This window comes from Psammomys obesus, unplaced genomic scaffold, assembly GCF_907164565.1.
Source record: "Psammomys obesus unplaced genomic scaffold, mPsaObe1.curated_primary_1811, whole genome shotgun sequence".
NCBI classification, from domain to species: Eukaryota; Metazoa; Chordata; class Mammalia; order Rodentia; family Muridae; genus Psammomys; species Psammomys obesus.
Window position 1 is genome coordinate 4,911,907 of NW_026594428.1, and position 10,736 is coordinate 4,922,642.

A 10,736-nucleotide genomic window follows, 5' to 3' on the forward strand; every position below is an offset into this window, starting at 1 on the left:
GTGGGCTGTCCAGAGCCAATATGGGCCTGCTGTGCTTGACCCTGAGGTTGGGCTTGCACAAATCTCACTTGCTGAGCTTATCCAACTTGCGGTCTGACTCTGCTAAGGCTGTGCAATGATGATCTGGCCAGACTGGACGGTGATCATGGAGCTGGTATTCTGCTGAGCTTGCTGCTGGATCTTGAGGTAGCAACATTCCTAATTTTCTGAGAAAGTGCCAGATTGATTTCCAAAGTGTTTGTACAAGGTTACATTCCCACCAGCAATGGAGGAGGGTTTACCTTTCTTCACAACCTTTCCAGCATGCACCATCCCTTGAGTTTTCGATCTCAGCCATTCTGACGGGTGTGAGGTGAAATCTCAGGGTCAGTTTGATTTGCGTTCCCAAATGACTAAAGACATTGAACATTTCTTTAAGTGTTTCTCTGACATTCGATAAACTTTGGACAGAGTGCTGGAAACCTTATGAAGAAGAGAGAGAGAGAAAGATCTGGAAGGGACAGGAACTCCACAAGGAGAACAACAGAACCAAAAATCCTGGGCCTATGGAGGCCTGCAGAGCCCGATACTCCAACCAAGGACCATGCATGGAGCAGTCCTACAACTTGTTCAGAGAATGGCCATAGGCTGCTCATTTTCCAAATGGGTTCCCTAGTAAGGGGTCAGGGGCCAAAATGCCTCTACAATTATAACCAGAGTTAAGAACATATTCAATTGAAACTAATGTGATACTTATTTAAGTATCACATTATTTATTTATTTGCCTTATTTATTCTAAGTTTATCATAAAATTGATTTTTAAAAATGTCTTACAAAGTATTAGCATGACACTTCTTACAACACCAAAATTAGAACTACTTAGAAAATTTTAATAATTTTATTACATTTTCAAAATTATTTTTCAGATTGTCTATATTAAAAATCATCAGTAAAGTTTTACAATATTTTAATTTCCTGCCATTAAAATAGGTATGCTTTTCAGTAGCTCATAATGAGCAATAGCATAATTAAAGAGTGGCTAATGATAAGTGGAAAGCCTGAACTAAAACATTTCTCCAAATTTCAAAGTCAATAAATTCATTCACATGATAAATTATGAGATTCCTCTAGAATATATTATAATTAGCAATTATAATTATACCACCAGTTATATTTTGTAGATTTCCTTGGAGCAACTACTAATACACATTGACTTGATTTAAAATGATTCAGAGTATATTTTTATAATTGGCCGTGGTTCAGATGGAATGCATTTGTTTAAGCTACAATAGGATATTAATTAATATATACTTAATCGATTATAGAAAATGTACAGCTTCTAATTAAAATAATGTTTTAAAACAAGTACATATTAAAATTAAAAACATTAATATCTGGTGTGAAATAATATTCTACAAAATATAACTGATAAGTAAAGATTTGGGGTCAGATTTTTCTGTTTGGAGACAGAAATTGTGGAAGAAATACATACATAAAATTACTACATTTTAGGTCATGTTGCTCACTCATACTTTAAAACACTATGGTGGCTTTGCTGATATTCATATGTTAATTATTAGCTATTGTATAAGTAAACAATAAATTCTACTGTTTTTTTTTTTTTTTTAAAGCAGAGTTCTCAACATGTGGGTCATGACCTTTTTGGGGGTTGAATGACCCTTTCACAGAAGTGGCTTAAGACCATCAGAAAACACAAATATTTGTTCCATAATTTATAGCAGTAGCAGAAAATAAAAACAGCAATGAAGTAATGAATCTTCTTCCTACAAAAAGAGATAAACACAGCCAAAAGTTGTTCCATTTAGGATGATGTGAATGAATAGTAATATCTTCTATGAGTGAATCTTGCCCAGTGACAACCTAGTATGTGTTGCCTCAATGTATGACTTCCAAAATTATTTTCAACATTCAACTATTTTTAGAGCTAGAAAATTTTACCAAATTTCTTTTTAGAAACAATTATAAATAATTATTACCAAATATTTATGTTCAATATCTTTCTTCCTCTCAATACTGAGAGGTTTGAGTTATGTAACTATGAACATATCTGAATATGATCTGTTGTTGAGAGTTAAAGGAAACAAATTGTTAACCTAGTAATGTGAATTTGGTAAAACTTTAAGTGGACTTCTGAGAGGAATTTTGTCTGAAGTGTTTTGAAATGATATATGGTACTTCAAAGAAGAATATATACAGAATTGGCATCTTTATTTTCACAACTATTTCTCCAACAAACAGATGCATTGGAAAATATTGTAACAGAAAAACATTGAATATTTAACATAATTTTTCATATTCCCTAGTTGAGAATAGACTTCAAGAAGCAATAACAACACTAATGATTAAATCAATAAGAACATGTGGAATAATATTCCAATTTTCACCTAGTGTTATTCTAACACGGAGATCCTGGAAGATGAACTAACTTTTTGCTCATCTAGGACCCTAATGAATGAGGGCGATGGAAGTAACTTGCATGAAAGCTTACAGAGTGGCTAGATAATCAGAGTAGATAGTGACAAACCTCATTGAAGTCTCATTTCAGAGTACTGACTTCCTTTTTCCTGACCTCATGAGAATAAGTTCATTCCCCGTTCCCAGATTTTACAAAACTACTTCACATACTAGCTGCTAAGTAAAAACTAATTTTTAAAGCTGGTATCTTGTTAAGATAGAATTTAACTTATAATAGATAAAACTTTCCTCATAGAAAATATAACATTATATACAATAATGTTATGTAACATGTACTAAAACTAGCAAAAGATATCCACATACAAAACAGAGCATAAATCTCAAAAACATCTGAATTGAAAAGGTAAACAAACATTATGGACAACCTGGGTTCAAAATAATATTTATATATATATTATGAACAAACCATATATAATTCATATGTAAATTTTATATAATATGAAAAAATTCATAAAAGAAGATTCAAAAATAAATGTAAGGAGGACAAATATCTTTACTTAAAATCAAAGCAGATACACTGGAGAAGAAATAAAAAGGGATTTAATTCTAATAAAATGTCATAATGATGTCATTTCTGTTTAATGACAGATAAAGGCAAAACAGAATCTGTATTTTAACTGGAATTTGTGCTCACCAGCAAGTACTATATCTCTCCTTCAGGAAATACACTACACACCAAAAGTACTGGTGATTTACACTAAAATCAGCCATCATTTTTCTTTTTTAAAAAATATTAAGATTTTTTCAAACAATATATTCTCCCCCTGTTTCTTCCTTTTTTTTCTTTCTTTCAATATCCATTTTGAATTTCTGACACTTCAGTTACTAGATAAATATCCATTTTCTACTCATAGATTTCTTGACCCTTTTAGCTAAAGAGAACTCTAATATTTCATTTATGGAATACATATCTTTATATTTTAAGTTTGCATAATATGTGATAACTAATAAATACAAATTAAAAAATATATAAAATTTAGCATTCTCACTAACAATCACTTTTGAGTATAATTACATAGTAAGTATGTTATATTCTAAATATTTAATTCCATTTACAAATTTATTATTGAAAATATTCTCATTCTTGAATGTTATCCAAAAGGCAAACAAGCTGTGGAATTAATGATGGGCACCCAAGAAAACACATGTTAATAGGCTACAAAGATTGGATCAATTTCTGTTATGTTTTAGAACAAATAAAAAGATTCTTAAAATGGATGAAAATCTATATTAAATGTGGCTGAGAATGTGCCCCCTCTGAGTGTATTATAACTTATGTTTGTTGGCAGAGAAATTAAAGTAGTGTCCAGTTAAAAACTGCTAGGCTTCATTTAATTTTAATACTTTATGTTCATGTTCTTAAACTTTTCAGTGAGTAGATGGCTAGATAGTCAGCTGATACACCAGACTTAAACTCAGGGAATCTGTGTGTATGGACACTGGTAATCTTTTAAATTATTTTCACATAAATTCATATTGTAATTTATTATGGAAATGAGATCTATTTTGCCAAATTTTAGTGCCCAGTTACAGATAAGGCTTAAGCCACTTAGTTATATTTCACACATCATCAATACATGACATTAAAAATAGCAATCATTTTGGATAAGAAAGAAGAGAGAGAACTAAAGAGTTTTTATGTCTTGACAGGGAAACTGTGTGATACTTAATTTTGAGTGTTATAATGGTTTGGATTATAATGTCCCAGCACATAATTTCAAATATTTAAACACTTGGTCTCCTGTTGCTGAGGCTGTTTGTGGGACAATTGGTAGTTACTAACCTCCTGAAAGAAATGTATCAGGAGAGGGTGGCTTTTAGAATTGAAAGCCTCACGTCACTTGCTGTTTATGTGTCCACTTCATGCTTGAAGTTGAGAATGTAAGGGGCAGCTTCATACTCCAGCTTCCATGCCTGTCATTTGCGGCACCCCCACATGCCACGGTGAACATGTATCCTTCGAGAATAAGCAGATAAATTCTTTCTTCCACAAGTTGCTTTACGCCCATAGGTTTTATAAAAATCAATGGAATAGTAACTAATAAAAAGATCAGTTTTGGGAGGTTTAGAAATATAGACATTATGAAAGGGCACTGTTAGCTGTGTTCCCAGAGATGTCATGGGTTTGGAAGCTACCTTCCTGAGTGTGGGCAGCACCGTCCAATGTAATGTGAACCTAGATAGAGCAAAATGACAATGGTTAATTCAACCATGCTATCTATGTATCCCCACGGTTAAGGGTTAAGCAACTCAGCTTCTTCCTGCCCTGCCACCATCACATTGTACTTGATAATGTTCTACAAATAATAGAGTTTGTTGAACTTGCACAAAACCTGTGGAATCAAGCACCAAAGTAATAATTTCCTACTTTAAGTTGTTTTGCAGCTATTTTATCAGAGAGACAAAAAGTGATTAATACAAAATGTAACTGATAAAGTTGCCACTGGAACTGCCTTTCTATTTCAAACAATCAAAATAAATATTGCAGTTTTTCCTTTGCAAAGTTTTGAGCTTTCACGTGTGCCCAATATTATTTTAAAAGGGATCAAAGTAAATTGATTTTGCAGCATTTTCCTTCTCTGGAAAGGATCAAGTAACTCTGAACTTCATAACTTCATAATTGATTGCTACTCATTTGCAGATGTGATATCAATATTCTTATTTATCACCATATAATTAATTTCATGACCCAATGGGTACAAAACTGAATAAGCAGAGTTTGGGGAAATTCCATGTTTTATTTTGTCACACTTATTCATTCACTTGTATATTTTCTCACTTTTTTTTGCTATAAACAGGATGATATTAGGAAAGCAACTGAAGATATAAAGTAAATGTGGCAAATGATTGAATAAGCTGCCTCTGAGCTGTTTCTGCATAGTTATTGGTAGGTTTTATAAAATGTCAGCTGTTTTCCATAGTAAACATAATTTACGCGGCAGAAAAAGTGATTAGAACCAGATCACTGAGGGGTTAATGATACAACACCTTAAGCAAAGATATTGGTTGTTCATTTTGCAAAGGATCAGAATGATGACATGTTTTGACAGTGTTTTACATACCCTGAAACCCCACAGGCATGTTCAATCACATTCTGAGATACAGAGCAGTCTAATCATTTTTATATTAAACAATTCAAATTCTATGGACTGTGTACGACTTACATTTCAAAAGACATTAAGTTGATCCATTTATTGCTTGCAAGTTTAAAAGCATGTTTCATAAATTGGATTGTAGAAAACATTAACAAAAAAGAGCTCTAATGACACATAACAGAGAAGAGAGATGGGACTTAGCAGAGATGACAAACCAGAGATTGAATTGCAAAACTAAATTGCAAAGGCAAAATAAATAGATTTGGTATGTTGTTGAAAATAATAGTGTACATATTTGTTTTGAAAATAGTGGCATCTAATAAGTATTAAAGGAGTTATCTGAAAATTTTGTGTTTCTTTTTCCAGCAGTTAACGAGATTACCAAACTTAAAATCTTGCCCATGGCTAACGGAAAAAGAATGAAAATGAAAATTACGTCTCTTTAGCATCTTTTTTGAGAATGCTTTCTATTCTTAATCAAATAAAATTGGTCATAAAGGAAAGCAGAGGGAAACAGTATCATCCCAGAGAGCTCTCTAAGGAAATTTGGACTGTGAGACAGAGGTGAGGTCAACAATGTAGTTCTTCCTTGTTAAATGCAAACTTATTTATGTAATTATCATATAATTCTAGTTCATAAAGAAAAAAAAACAAGAAAAACTGAATATTCATGCTATATAAATTTTTTAAAGGTTTAATTAATATCCTGGAGATATTAAATCACGAAGTCTAAAGTGTCATCCTCAGTCTCAGAATTAATTTTTCTTTACATATCTTCATTTGTTTTGTGTGCATGTGTGCTTGTGTGCATTCTACTATGCTAGCGTGGTAGGACAATGACAACTAGCAGGACTTGGTTTTGTCCTTTTATCATGAAGAGCCTGAGGATTGAGCATGGTCTTCACATTTGGATGAAGTTGTGATTAACAAGTGAGAGAGCCCCAGGAATTTTTATTCTTAAATGGAATATTCAAGAAATGTATTGTTAAATATCCATGTTAACAATACATTTCTTGAATATTCTTGAATATATATATATTCAAGATATATATGTATATATATATCCATGTTAACAATAAATTTCTTGAATATTCTTGAATATATATCTTCAATATATTCTTGAATATGTATATATAATATTATTAGAAAAATTATTTTGGCATATTTAGATTAGTAAAATGAAACATTTCTTACTATTCTCTTTTAAATTAATTTTTTTATATTAATTGCACTTTATCTGTTTTGTATCCCAGCTGTAGCTACATCCCTTATTCCTTCCCAGTCCAACACTCCTTCCCTCATCTCATCCCATGCCCCACTCCAAGCCCACTGAGAGGGGAGGTTCTCCTCCCCTACCAACTTATCCTAGCCAATCAGGTGTCATTAGGACTGGCTGCATTGTCATCCTCTATGACCTGGCAAGATTGCTCCTGCCTCAGGGGGAGGTGATCAAAGAGCCAGCCACTGAATTCATGTCAAAGACAGTCCCTGTTCCCCTTACTAGGGTACCCACTTGGATACTGAAGTGCCATGGACTACATTTGAGCAGGAATTCTAGGTTTTCCACATTATATCCATGAATGCACCTTGGTTGGAGTATCAGTCTCAGAAAAGAAACTTTTGCCCAGGTTTTTTGGTTCTATTGCTCTCCTTGTGGAGCTTCTGTCCTCTCCAGGTCTTACTATCTTCCCCTTATTTCATAAGATATCCTGCACTCTGCCCAAAGTTTGGATATAAGTCACAACATCTGTTTGATACTCCGCTGGGTAGATTCTTTCAGAGTCCCTCTGTGGTAGGCTCCTGTCCTGTTTCCTCTTTTCTCCTTCTTCCAATGTTATCCTGTTTGTCTTACTAAATGAGGATTGATCATCTTACCCAGGGTCCTCCTTCTTGCTTAGCTTCTTTATGTGTACATATTTTAATATGTTTATGCTATATTTTATGTTTAATATCCACTTATAAGAGAGTATATACCCTATGCATCTTTCTGCTTCTGGGATACCTCACTCAGGATAAACTTTTCTAGATCCCATCATTTGCCTGAATATTTCAGGATTTCCTTGTTTTTAATTGCTGAGTATTAGTCCATTATGTAAATGTACCACAATTTCAGTATCCATTCCTCCACTGAGGGACATTTGTTTCCATGTTCTAGCTATTATGAATAAAGCTGCTATGAATATGGTTGAGCAGATGTCCTTGTTGTTTACTTGAGCATATTTTGGATATATGCCTAGGAGTGACATAGCTGGGTCTTGAGGAAGCATTATTCCTAATTGTCTGAGAAAGTGCCAGATTGATTTCCAAAGTGTTTGTACAATTTTACATTCCCACCAGCAATAGAGGAGGGTTCCCCATTCCCTACATTCTCTCCAGCAAACATTGTCACTTGGTTTTTTGACCTTAGCCATTCTAATGGATGTAAGGTTAAATCTCAGGGTTGTTTTGATTTGTATTTCCCTAATGACTAAAAAGGTTAAACATTTCTTTAAGTGTTTTCCTACCATTCTATATTCCTCTACAGAGAATTCTCTGTTTAGCTCTGTACTCCATTTTTTAATTGGATTACTTTATTTGTTGCTTTTTAACTTCTTTATTCTAGATATTAGACTTCTGTCAGATAGAGGGTTGGTGAAGATCGTTTCTCAGTCTGTAAGCTGTCATTTTGTTTTGATGACAGTGTCCTTTGCATTTCAGAAGCTTTTAAGTTTCATGAAATCTCTTGAAATCTTAGAGCCTGTGCTGTTGGTGTTCTCTTAAGGAAGTTGACTCCTGAGCCAATGAGTGCTAGGCTCTTCCCCACTTTTTTTATCTAACAGATTTAGTGTGTCTGGTTTTATGTTGAGGTCTTTGATCCACTTGGACCTTAGGTTTGAGCAGGGTGATAAATACGGATTTATTTGCATTTTTCTACATGTAGACATCCATTTAGACAAGCACCATTTGTTGAAGATGCTGTCTCTTTTCCATTAAATGGTTTTGGCTTCATTGTTAAAAATCAAGTATCCTTATGTGTTTTGCTTTATTTCTGGGTCTTTTATTCATTTCTATTGATCCACCATTCTGTTTCTATGCCAATAACCATGTCGTTTTTATTACTATTGCTCTGTAGTACAGCTTGAGATCAGGGATGGAGATACCTCCAGATGATCTGTTGTTGTACAGGATTGTTTTGAAAATTCTGGATTTTTTGTTTCTCCATATGAAGTTGAGAATTTTTCTTTCAAGGTTTGTAAAGAATTGTGTTGGTATTTTGATGTGAATTGCATTGAATCTGTAGATTGCTTTTGGCAGGATGGCCATTTTCACTCTGTTAATCCTACCAATCCATGAGCATGGGATATCTTTCCATCTTCTGAGATCTTCTTCAATTTCTTTCTTGAAGTTTTTCTCAAACAGGTCTTTCACCTGCTTGGTTAGAGTCACAACAAGGTACTTTATGTTTTTAGTGGCTATTGCGAAGAATGTTTTCCATAATTCCATTCTCGGCCCTTTTGTCTTTGGGATACAGAAGGGCTTCTGATTTTTTGAGTTAATTTTGTATCCAGTCACTTTGCTGAAGGTATTTATCAGCTGAAATACTTCTCTGCTTGAAGTTTTGGGGTCACTCATGTATATTATCATCTTGTCTGCAAATAATGATGCTTTCACTTCTTCCTTTCTGATTTGAATCCCCTTGATATCCTTTAGTTGCCTTATTGCTATAGCTAGGAATTCAAGTACTGTTGAAGAGATATGGAAAGAATGGGCAACCTTGCCTTGTACCTGATTTAAGTGTGATTAATTTAATTTTCTCTCCATTGAGTTTGATGTTGGCTATAGGCTTGCTGTATATTGCCTTTACTATGTTTGTGAATGTACCTTGTATTCCTCATCTCTCTAAGGCTTTAAAAATTAACTTGTGTTGCTATTTTGTCAAATGATTTTTTGGCATCTAAGATGATCATGTGTTTTTTTTCTAATTCAGTTTGTTTATATGGTGGATTTTATTAAAGGATTTCCATACATTTAATCACACCTTCACGCCTGGGATGAAGTCTACTTGGTCATGGTGGATAATATCTTTTATGTTTTCTTGGATTTGATTTGCAAGTATTTTACTGAGTACTTTTGCATCAATGTTCATAAGAGAGATAGGTTTGAAATTCTCTTTTTTGTTGGGTCTTTGTGTGGGTTAGGTATGAAGATGACTGTGGCTTCATAAAAAGAGTTTGGTAATGTCCTTCTGTTTCTATTTTGTGGAATAGTTTGAAGAGAATTGGACTTAACTCTTCTTTGAAGATCTGGTAGTAGTCTGAGCAGGAACCATCTGGCCCTGGTTTTTTTTTTTTTTTTTTTTTTTTGGAAGGAAGAATGTTGATGCCTGCTTCTATCTCCTTGGGCAATATAGGACTATTCAATCTATTTACCTGATCTTGATTTGATTTTTGTAATTGGACTCTATCAAGAATTTTGTTCACTTCGTTTAGATTTTCATATTTTGTGGAATATAAGCCTTTGTAGTAAGACCTGATGGTTGTTTGGGTTTCCTCAATGTTTGTTTTTATGTCCCCTTTTTTGTTTCTTATTTTGCTGATTTGGATAGTGTCTCTCTGTCTTTTAGTTAGTTTGAGGTTTTGTCTATTTTGTTGAATTTCTCAATGAACCAGCTCTTGGTTTCATTGATTCTTTGAATAGTTTCATTTGTTTCTAATTGATTAATCTCATCACTGACTTTATTTCCAGCCATCTACTTCTCTTGGGTCTGTTTCTTTTATTTTTCCCCTAGGGCTTTCAGGTGAGTCAATAAGTTGCTTGTATGACATGTTTCAAATTTCTTCTTGAAGGCACTTAGTGCTATGAATTTTTCTCTGAGCACTGATTTCATTGTGTCCCATAAGTTTGCATATGTTGTGCCTTCTTTTTCCCTGAATTCTAGGAAGTCTTTAATTTCTTCCCTAACTCAGCTGTCACTGAGTAGTGAGTTGTTCAGTTTCCATGTTTGTGTAGGCTTTTTGCTATTTCTATTGTTGTTGAGGTCCAGCTTTAGACCATGATGGTCAGATAGGATACAAAGGATTATTTCAATCTTTTTGTATCTGCTGAGGCTTGCTTTGTGATCAACTATATTGTCTATTTTGGAGAAGGTTCCATGAGGTGCTGAAAAGAAGGTATACTCTTGAGTTT

General features: G+C 33.7%; 1 pseudogene; it reads right to left on the reverse strand.

Annotated features, from left to right (window-relative positions):
- LOC129685464 (nuclear transcription factor Y subunit gamma-like) overlaps positions 1-4,396 on the reverse strand; it is a 4,713-nt pseudogene extending 317 nt beyond the window's left edge.
- Between the last annotated feature and the right edge of the window lie 6,340 nt (positions 4,397-10,736).